The following is a 12,396-nucleotide window of genomic DNA, read 5'->3' as shown; positions in this document are numbered from 1 at the left end:
CCTAAATAACTAAAAACAGAAATGAATGAAAGTGGAATGAGGGCATGCTGGCTAGCTGTCACTGCCATTTTATGTTGTTTGTAGGTTCATGTTGAACCATAAGGAGATGTTCTGTTATACACAAGTCCAAATGTTTATGTAAGTAGTTACAACATGCATGATATGACTTATATGATAGTCGTAGAATGACCATATACTGTTTGCACAATGTTATCAAGCTTATCAATTAATATAATGGTGCTTTAAAACCTATGTGTGTTTCATGTTATTCTTCCTTCAAGAGGGAAATTTGTCTTAATTCACAGTAAGACAAGATTGATATCGAAGATTAGTCATAAAGCAGAATTAGACAAAGTAGGATAATGAACAAATATTGCTTTGTATCCTATAATTGGGGATGAGGAAATAAATTTAACCCATAACTCTTCAAGTGACACAATGTCAAATGCAATATGCTGCTTTAAAATCAATATAAAACTCAGGGCATATTGTGCTTGTGTAACGTTGTTAAATGCAGACACAAATAATAGAACGACTGTCAAATGATTTAATAGACACATAAAAAAGAGGGACCCTTACACAAGAACACGCAGTTGAACCACTACAGTGCTCCAGATGTATCCGAAACTGAAGACAGCTGCCTCATCAAAGGTATGTGTGAACTGTGCAATGACAAGTGTATAGCCAGACTCTCTCTGTTTCAGCACGGAATCAGATTTGAATCTCTAGTTTTTTTTCTCGTCTTTTAAAAAAGTCTTTATTGTTAAACATGTCTGTTTTAAGATTAACATTTTTACTGATTCATAAAAATGACAAAGAAAAACAAAACATATATACAATGACTCAACATTTAACTCCCACTACTACCCCTCCCCAATCAACAACCCCACCCCGACCCCCAACGAACATCCCCATGGTCTCACATACACTATATGGCCAAAAGTTTGTGGACACCATATGAGCTTGATGAACATTTTATTTCAAAACCTTAGGCATCAATTTCCCCCTTTACTCTAATAACAGCTTCCACTCTTTTGGGAAGGCTTTCTACTATACTGTATGTAGTAACATGGCTGCAGGGATTTGCTCTCATGCAGACACAAGGCTATCAGTGAGGTCAGGAACTGATGTTGGTCGATGGGGCCTGACTTACAGTTGCTGTTCCAGTTCACCCCAAAAGTGATCAGTGGGGTTCAGGTCTGGGCTTTGTGCAGGCCAGTCAATTTCTTCCACGCCAGACACAGTAAACCATTTCTTTATGGACCTCACTTTGTTCACAGGGGCATTGTCATGCTGGAACAGAAAAGGGCTATCCCCAAACAGTTGCCACAAATTTGGAAGCACACAAAGCCCAAGCCATTACATAAAGAAATATTAAGATTTTTCTTTACTGGATTTAATGGAGTAACCAAATGCGTTAATTAGAAGGGGGTGTCCACAAACTTTTGGCCATATAGTGTAAGTACACACACACAGAATTTTTTTTTTAATTAAATAAAACAAATATAATAATCATACACATCTAAAACTATGCCTCTCTCTCCACAGTCCCTCCCTAAGAGTCCCCTAAAAACATCAAATAACTGCTCATTTCCCATCAAATAAATCCCAGATCCCCAGCCTACTACACGACAGCTCCTCGAAAGCTGCCACCCTCCCAATCTCCTCGCACCACTCCCGAATTGAGGGCGCTCCAGCCGACTTCCATCCCCTTAAAACAATCTGCCTGCCAATCATAACACTGGTCAGGACCCAATTTTTTATGTATTTATCTCCTATATTGATGACCACCCCATCGCCAAAATACAGAGACTGGGGCAAAACGAAACCCGAGTGCCCAACACGTCACACACAAAACTCTGAACCTTCAACCAAAATTCCTGGATCTCATCACATCACCAAAACACACGGGCCGTGACTCCATCCTCCGATTGGCATTGCCAGCAGGTGGGTGTGTCTTTAAGACCAAGCCTATACAATCTAGAGAGGGTCCAACAGAATTTATGTAAAATCTTGAATAGCATAAGGTGCACCCTTGCATCTCTAGATACAGACTTGATGTTTTTTAGAATCCTAGCCCACACTCCCTCCTCCAATACCAAGTTAAAATCTTTCTCCCATTATCTCTTGATAGAAATTAAAACTCTGTCCCCCAGACTCTGAATTAGCAGGGAGTAATACACTGATGCCTCATGACCTTTTCCAAAAGCAGTAACCATCCACTCCCAGATTGTCTGACACTTTAAGGGGGTGTATACTACTCCCAAAAATAGTACAGAGCAGGTGGCACAGCTGTAAATACCTAAAAAATAGAGATCTGGGAATCCCAAAATGTTGAACCAAATTTTCAAAGGATCTCAACACACTCATATAGGTCACCGAGTGTAGCAACCCCCCTCACAATCCACTCTGACTAGCAGAAAGGGGATTTATTGATACATACTTTTGGGTTCAGCCATATGCTCGAGGCAACATTTAAATAAATGTCTGAATTAAACACTCTGGACACTTTTGTCCATACCAAGTGCAAATGCAAGATAATGGGATGTAACTTAACTTCTCCAGTTAGTTTGATAGAAAGGCTTTGCAATGGCGAAATAGGGGCAAAAACTTCCTGTTCAATACAAACCAGGGAGGGGCTATCTCAGGTGGAATGAGCCAAATGTCTGAGACCGAATGCATAATAAAACAAAATCTTGGGTAGGCCTAGTCCACCTTTGTCAATCAGCCTATTTAATTTATTGAAATGTAATCTGGGACGATTACTGGGACTTCGCTATGCTGTCAAATTGCTTGAAATAAGAGAGGGGGACATCTACAGGGAGAGTTTGTAGCAGGTAGTTAAATTTTGGAATACAATTCATTTTAATAACATTAACCTTCCCAATCATAGATATATGTAATGATGCCCACCTGTCCACATCGCTCGAAAATATTTTTATTAAGGGGTCAAAATTAACTAACTAAATCACACAAATTTGCTGGGAATAAAATACCCAAATATTTAATGCCCTGTTTGGGCCACTGTAAGGCACCTGGCTGAAAAGCCGTTACTGGGCAGTATGCTGTCAGAGCCAAAGCTTCGGATATAGACCAACTGACTCTGTATCCTGAGAACTTAGAAAAGGAATTAATAATTCTGTGTAGATAAGGCATAGATCAAGTGGGGTCGGAGACGAATAATAAAATATCATCTGCGAAAAATAAAAGCTTATGCGGCATACCTCCAGCCACCACCCCTGGAAAATCATCCTCCTTTCTTATGGCTGCTGCAACTGGTTCAGAGTAAAATACAACACACAACTGTCCACAGTAAAATAATATGAAATTAATCCATTTGTTTGTACCACCGCTACCAGTCTCTATAAAGTAACTTAATCCAACTTAATAATAAAAGTATTCCCGAACCCGTATATTTCCAAAATCTTAAAAAGATAATCCCATTCTACCATATCAAATGCTTTTTCAGCATCAAGTGAGATGGCAGCGACCAGAGTCTGATTATTTGCCACTGACCACATGACACTGATGAGAGGCCTGATGTTATCAGAAGAGCTGCGGCCGCGAATAAACCCCACCTGATCTATATGTATAAGAGATGTCATAACTTTACTTAATCGGTTAGCTAAAGTTTTTGACAGTATTTTTACGTCTAACTGGATCAGAGAAATTGGACGGTAACTCTTACACTCGCTTGGATCTTTGTCCTTTTTAAGAATCAGACTGATCCGAGCTTGTGTCATGGTTGGCGGAAGCTTTCCATTCTTTAATGATTCCATATAAACTTCTAACAAAATTGGAGCCAGTTCTGAAGATCTAAAAAATTCAGTGGCAAAGCCATCTGGCCTCGGAGACTTGCCTGTAGGTAAGGCCTTAATTACCTCACCAATCTCCTCCAAGGTTATCTCAGAATCAAGATAATTTTTTTGCTCAGTGGTCAGTTTAGGGAGTTCTAATGGTTCCACAAAGTTTCTAATATCTTCATCAGTTGACGAAGATGTGGAACTATAAAGATCAAGATATAATTCTTTAAAAGCATTATTAATATCAATGGCTGGGGTAAATATTTCATCACTAGCTGAATGGAATTTCATTCCTACCAGGGAATGGTAGAAAAAGACTCCCTACTTTATGTATCTAGCCAAAAGCTTCCCTGCTTTGTTCCCCGACTCAAAATGTGACTGTCTTGCCCTGAATAGCCAAAACTCCACCTTCCGTGACAAAATAGTATTATATCTGTATTTCAATTGGGTAAATTCTCTGAGGCCATCAGACGACATTCGGCACTTCAGCTCTGCCTCTGCACTTTTAATATTCCCTTCCAACTCCAAGAGTTCTCGTGCTTTGTATTTTTTGGTGAATGAGGCATACTGTATGATCCGACACCTAAGAACTGCCTTAAGTGCCCAACCAACACCCACAGAGGATACTGAGGACCAGTTGGTCTCCATATAGTCATTGATTTCAGCCTTTAGCATTTGTTGGAATTCAGGATTTTGCAACAGGGATACATTAAAGCGCCAACTATATGATTTATTTTTCTCCATATGTGGCAACACCTCTAAACTCACCAGGGTGTGATCTGAGACTAAAATGTTTCTAATTGAACAATCAATAACAGATGAAATGAGGGACTTAAATATTTTTAAAAAATCTATTCAAGAATAAATCTTATGGACTGAAGAAAAAAATTTATAGTCCCTACCAGATGGGTTCAAAAAGATTTTACACATCCTGTGAAGCGTCAATGTTGCTCTAGGGGGCTTGCACACTTTTGCTTCACTATAATCAAGGACTGATCATCAGTGTTAGGTGCGTAAATATTAGCCAAAATCAACCTTTGCCCCTGAATTTCTGCTAAAACAATAATGACTCTTCCTAATTTATCTTTAGTCTGTTTGAGACATTTGAACTGTATGATGTTTACTTATCAGTGTAATGACTCCCTGCTATTACTTGATTTAGAACTAAAGAAAACATGTCCACCCCATATCTTCCTAACTTTTTCAGCTTCTTGCCGGGAAAGATGTGTTTCTTGAAGAAACACTATATCATATATCGTATGTTTAAAAAAAGAAATAACCTTCCTTCTTTTTATGGAGTGCCCCAACCATTCACATTCCATGTGGAGAGAGACAATCCACTCATATTAACATTTGACATTTTGACATATTAGAAAAAATAGATTGTGTGTCAAAAATAAAATTATAACAACCACATTCCAACATTAGGGCAACAATCAAACTCCGAACTTCCCCCCGAATAAAAAAACACAGGAAAAACGTGTGCATTAACCCAGCGCATGACAGCATCAACTGGCGTCCATCCCTCTAAACTCAAACAGTCCATGTATGCCTACAAAAGCCCCCGTGACATCTTTGCCGTCGGATTGTTCAAGTCCGGTGCTTCTATAAAAATTTTGTGAGACAGAATTACACAACAGAAAATAATCTATAAAACAAACTTCAGCCAATAGGAGGCATAAGCACAAAGAACGTGTAGATTCATCCACATAACTGCTCCGAAGGTGTGTTCCTCCACAAAACAAACTTCAGCCGCTAGGTGGAACCAGCACAAAAAGAAACAAAAAAGGTGCCCAGTTTCCTCGGACGGTCAAGTGAATGTTCATAGAGTCAGGCCCACTGGGCTGCATAGAAAGTATCACACAATGACCTACACACTCCATTGACTTTATGAAGGACATCGCTTGCTGTGGGCATGTAAATATTTTGCGGTCATCCTTAGTATCTATTCTCAATTTGGCCAGGAACATCTGTGCAAAAGCGACCTTCCGTTGATGTAAGAGTTTCTTGCGTTCCTTGAATTGATTACATTTCTCTCTTGTCGAATTCACAAAGTCTAGGAACAAGAAAATGTTGTGGTTCTTCCAAGAAAGCCTTCCTTAACTCCTCGCCTCGTGTAACACGCAATCTTTATCGGATGATCTCAGAAATTTGTCCAGAACTGATCGGGGCCTGTCTCCCTCAATGGATCTCTGAGCCGGAACTCTGTGAGCTCCCTCGATTTCCAGCTTATGGCCTGTTATGTCAAAACAGACTCGGGAAGAGCCCATCCAGAAATTTCACCATATCTCGACTTTTTTCATCTTCAGGAATTCCAACAATTCGGATGTTGTTTCGGCGGCTACGATTCTCTAAGTCTTTCAACTTTTCCCAGACACACTCCAAGTCTATCTTGGTCGCTAGCGGATTAGCAGCTAATTCCCTCTCAAATGACTCCAGATAATCGATCCGTTTCTCAACATCCGACACTCTTGTAAGCATCTCATTGAATTTCGTCTCCATGGCAGTGATCGATCGACGTATTACGGCAAGATCCTCAAAGTCAGCAACGACCTTCGCCAGCATTGCCGACATGTTCAACAGTTGACATTGAATCTCTTTCACCGCACTGTCCAACTTGAGTCCCGGGCTTGTGGCCTCCTCAGGGGCTTCAGCTTGAGCACATAAGTATCTGTTATATTAATGTTTCCTGAGCCTGAGGATTTTGAATTATTTGACATATTGTCTTCATAGAACAGTCAAGAATCTGAGTGTATTGAATCTCACCGGTTTATGACATAAAAAGAATTAAAACTAGCAAAGTGCGCAGATCTCGCCATTCACACGTCCGACCCTCACATGGCGCCACGCGACTCCTGAATCTCTTTAGTTAGATTACTTCAGCATTCTAACTGTGCATGTTGATAAATAACTAGTCAATCACTGTGCTTTTGACAATCTTGGAAGCTGGTCTGGTATAAATTGGCCATATTCATTTTCAGCAGTCCTTCTGTCTAATTTGGTGGCTGATCCAAACCAGACAGTTATAGATGTACACAGGACAGACTTAATGACGGCAGAGTAGAGCTGTGTCAGCAGAACCTGCCACTGGAGCTGCTGACTCAGTTCTACTCGACCATCATTGATGCAGCCCCCCCCCACCCGATAGTGCAATAATATAAATACATATCTCATGTACATATGTAAATTCACATATTTAATTAAATAACTGTATATACACCTTGCACATACATTACCACTTGCACATGTACATACGCCATTCTATTTTATATGTCCTATTATTTGTATGTCTATTTATACTCTTACCTTGTTTTATATTCTGTCTCACTGTAATGTTCTGTGTGCACTTGTTTCTCCTATCACCCCAAAAAATTTAATGTGTACGTGAGAACACTTGGCAATAAAGCTCATTCTGATTCTGATATATTTTTATGAATTGGCCATATTGACTGCAGAATGTTATGAATATAGGTGAGTAACAACAATCTACAATAGCTACTAACACAGTTACCACAGCTACCAAAGTAATGAGTCCATTTGTGGTTAAGGGAATATTCCCGGTTCGACAGCATTTGTGGCATAATGTTGATAACTACAAAAAATAATTTCGACTTGTTCCTCCTTTTCGTGAGGTTTCAGTGAGGCATTTATAATTTGGGGCCAATTTTGGAGGGTTTAAAGGCAGAACTGTGAAGCTTATAATTTTATAAAAGCAATTCCTTTAATTCTTCAGTTAAAACATGTATTTTTGGGCTGTAAAGTTGATTAAAACATCATTTTTACAGTCATTTTAGGGTTTGTTTACATTTCACTACGTCTCACTGAAATCCATATAATTGCTTTTTTTTTTAAAGGAGGAACATTTTTTTTTTTTGTGGTAATCAACATTATGCCACTAATGCTGTCGATTGAACTTAACTTCTATTGACCCCGTAATATTCCTTTAACCTAATCTTTTTAACTGTGTTATAAAGATAACATTTATCATATGTACAGGTGCTATAGCCTCCCTACCATTTACTTGGGGGAGCTGTTTGAATGATAACATTCATAAAGTAAAATGGAAAAACTCTCTGCAAATATTTTTGTATGCTACTTTATTGTCATGCTGAAAGTATTCAAGTTTGTTTGACCACACAACTTGAGTGTCATTTTAATGGCTGTTTTTTTCTTAAAGAAAAAAACATCCGATATTTGACCTTGAAGATTCTCAAAATCTCGGACTTTTGTCCGTATTCTCGACGTTGTTACCCAGAGCTGGATTGGAGTCACGTTTTCATGGTACATCCGAGTTTGTTCAAAGTCTTTTATACCGTCTGGTTTGTTTTGCTGCATGATAAGAACAGAGTTTATCTTGTAAAATAAGCAAAACAGAGTGGTATCTACGTCATTATTTAGCGTCATTCAGGTGATTGTTTACCTTCTTGGATCGTATTTGTGAATCAACATCTCACTCTCAAACGTATTCACAAACGTATTTCACGAATACTTTCCAGGCAGAGTGCCAATACAAACGGTTGGGCTTAAGAATTAGGCTATATTACAGATAGTTAGAACTAAAATATACATTATTTATGTGTCTGACGCGTATAGGTTATCTGAGAAATGCTTTTTGCACCAGTCATTTGCCTAAATGTTTGAAGAAAGTGAGGATGGTTCTTGTAAGTATCTACAAACTTGTGTTGACGATTGGCGCCCCCCGGTGGGTTATTGTGCAATATGCAAATAGTACAAATCGACAATTAAAGATGTGAAAGATGAAAACTCTGTCATTTACCCACCATTATGTTGTCTTCTCTTGAATTTTCATTTTCGGGTGATCTATTTCCCTTTAAAACCTCCCAAAAACCCCTGCGTTTCATTTTTTTTATTTCCTTTTTTTGAACTGACCTAATTCCCTCAAATTCAAATGTTGCAGTAGTCAAGACTGTGCCTGAAAACCTAATAAAAGGCTCAATCGACAGCATTATTTGGACTTGCTCATCCTTTTCAATTTTTTAAAAACATTTTTATCCCCTTTTCTCCCAATTTGGAATGCCCAATTCCCACTACTTAGTAGGTCCTTGTGGTGGCACAGTTACTCATCTCAATCCGGGGGGTGGAGGACAAGTCTCAGTTGCCTCCACTTCTGAGACCGTCAATCTGTGCATCTTATCATGTGGCTCGTTGTGCATGACACCACAGAGACTCATGTGGAGGCTCATGCTACTCTCCGTGATCCACGCACAATTTACCACATGCCCCATTGAGAGCCAGAACCACTAATTGCAACCACGAGGAGGTTACCCCATGTGACTCAGTTACAATGGAAGTGAATGGGGCCAATCTATAGATGTTAAAATACTCACTGTTTCAAAAGTATAGCCACAATACATAAACAATCTGTGTGTTAAAATAATTTTAAATTGATAAAAATCGCTTACTAACATTTTCTGTGTAAAGTTAGAGCCAATTTTACAACTTTGTTGCCATGACGATGTAATGTCAACAAACCCTAAAATTAGGATTGCCACCCATCCCGTAAAATACGGGATCGTACCATATTTAAAGATAAAATGATGTGTCCCATTTGGATCAATTTGAATCAATACGTACCATATTTAATACGCGATTCGTCCCGTATTTAAGCTGGTCAGATGGCGTCACGGTGAAATCGTCCCAGATCGCCAATTTAACATTGATATAAGTTGGAAAATTTGCCTATGGTGGGTAAGGGACCATCTGAAAAGTCCACACATTGTGCTAAAACGTGCTAATACTGTGGAGGGTGTGGTAAGGGACCGTCTGAAAAGTCCACAAATGGTGGTAAAACTGTGGAGTTTTTTCTATATAAATGTTCAGTAAGATCAAACAATGAATACAATCATAAAGACTAGTACAGGTGAAGAAAAAAAACAAACAAACAAATAAAATAAATAAAAATTATATAAAAAAATTTTTATGTATAAACCATCCAAAATGTATACATAAGATAAAGAAGACAAATAATCGAAAAAATTAAAATAAATATATTTTTAACATACAACTGATGTATTTTTTTTTATAAGTCATGGGTCAGGAAAGTTCTAATTTTGCATAAAATAAAGGATATACAATTTTTGTTAATAATGCATATTAACTCAATGCATTTATTGCTAAAACTGTGGAGGATGTGGTTTGGGGCCGTGATTCAGAACAACTATCAATGTTTGTTTTTTTTATGTTACATTTCCACTGTCTTATAGAGAAAGATTGTATGACAAAGTATCATGTTTCTCTCTTGTCATGTGTTTCACACACCAACTCATAAAACTTAAAACACAATTCCCTAACATAGTTGTCTCTTCTAGCAAACAACAAAATACCAATGCAATGCAAAACAATCAATCCAAACATTTTCAGTGCACTGTGACAGAAAGCCATCTCCCCAGACTATTGTGGTTCCAGTTTGAAATCAGTGTAATGGTCAACCTGACTATGGGCTACTGGCAAGAACACATTTAAGTGATACCCATGGGCTACATACGTATCTGCCTTTCAAAATGCAACTTTTGTTTTTGCAACCAAACGTGAAACTGCATTATAAATGTATCAGAGAACCATAGAGCTGAACTCCTGCTATTTAAAGTTTTATGATAGACTGACCTATTTACAGTCTGCCAAATCACAGAGTGTGATCCTACACCAGGATGAGATTTCCACTGTCCTTGAGTCAACTGCTCTGGTTGGAAAGCATACCACACACATACACGTTGGTGCAGCTATCCTTATGAGGACTCTCCATAGACATAATGATTTTTATACTGTACGAACTATAGATTCTATCCCCTAACTCTCACCCTACCCCTAAACCTAACTCTCACAAAAAACTTTATGCATTTGTACATTTTCAAAAAAGCATTTAGTATGTTTTTTTAAGCAATTTGAATTATGGGTACACTAGAAATGTCCTCATAAACCACATCTATAGCATAATACCCTTGCAAACCACCCAAACCCACACATGCACGCACACACACACACACAAAGTGAGTGCAATCATTAATAAGATCTTAATAAACATTTTTGAATGAAATATAACTTCTGGCAACAGCTCACCTTGATCTGGTTTAAAGGTGCATTCAGTAATTTGGGGCTAATTTAAAATGTTTTACACATTTACAAATGAATTGTTTTTGTGAAGAGTGATCTGAATGGTGTACATTCACATGAGATGAAGACTGTACTCATAATAGTTTTCTATAAAAAGCATTTTTATTATACATGGTGCGGGTCAACCTAATTAAAGATTACAATGTGTTTCACCATGTTGAAATGACATGGTCCGCTGTGTTTCACTAAACGTCGAAGAAGAGAATACTCGCGCTAATTGGCTGCTGCCTGTGTAGATACGCATGTCTATGCTTAGCGCAGTGTTGTTTGGTGATGCGAAGAGTGAAAAGAATACAATGGAAAATACTTATTATCATGCTTTAAAAGCAGAGACAACAGGAGATTCAGAAGCTGTACCGCTGAAGAAGTGAAAAGGGTCTGAAGCTAGAAGATAGAAAGACTGGCAAAGGCAAAAATTAGAGTAAACATCTGTACGGCATACACAAGGTGGAAAGATTTGATGACGGAGAAAAACATGAGTAGTGATGCCGATGTTGCTTCTTTTTTGTTGGTCAGGTAATACATTATTAATTGTTTAGACCACTCTCTAAAATAGTATCAGTGGAATTTATAGAAAACTCATAAAAATTTACCTCGAACTTTTTAAAATTATGTGTGTAGTCAATGTATGTTAGTAATGGACAGTTTTTAGTGGTGTTTTTTTTTTGTTGTTTTTTTTGTTATTAACATTTTTATTGATTCATAAATTAACACAAAAAATACATCAACATATATATATATATATATATATTTTGAATCAAACACTTTAAACATTAACCCCCCACTATATCCCCTCCTCCTACCAAACTCTCACCCCACCCTGACCCCCCCACGAACACCCCTGTGGTCAATAGAATATAGACACACACACAGAAAAAAAAAACACAAAACTAAAACAACAACATAAAATAAAATAATAATTAAGTATAATTAAAAAACTAAAAACTAAAAAAAAAACTCTAAATTACTCCTTCCACTGCCCCTCCTCGAGATTCCCCCAAAAATGCTAAGTAATTGCCCCATTTTTTATTGGTAGCCACCCTCCCCATCTCTGCGCACCACTCCGGGAACGAGGGTGCTCCATCCGACTTCCGACTCCTCAAAATAACCTGCCTGCCAATTATCACACTGGTCAAAACCCAGTCCTTCATGTACTTATCCTCCAAATCCATGACCTCCCTATCTCCCAAAATACAGAGTCTGGGGCAGAACGAGACCTGAGTGCCCAACACATCACACAGAAAACTTTGCACCTTCAGCCAAAATTCTTGGATCTTACAGCACCCCCAAAAAACATGGATGTGTCTCCATCTTCAGAATGGCATCGCCAGCAGATGGGTGTGTCCTTAAGACCAAGCCTATACAATCTAGAGGGGGGTCCAATAAAATCTGTGTAAAATCCTAAATTGCATAAGGCGAACCCTTGCATCTCTAGATGCAGACTTAATGTTTTTTAGAATCC

Source organism: Myxocyprinus asiaticus, chromosome 16 (assembly GCF_019703515.2).
Source record: "Myxocyprinus asiaticus isolate MX2 ecotype Aquarium Trade chromosome 16, UBuf_Myxa_2, whole genome shotgun sequence".
NCBI classification, from domain to species: domain Eukaryota; kingdom Metazoa; phylum Chordata; class Actinopteri; order Cypriniformes; family Catostomidae; genus Myxocyprinus; species Myxocyprinus asiaticus.
This window is presented reverse-complemented; position numbering follows the sequence as displayed.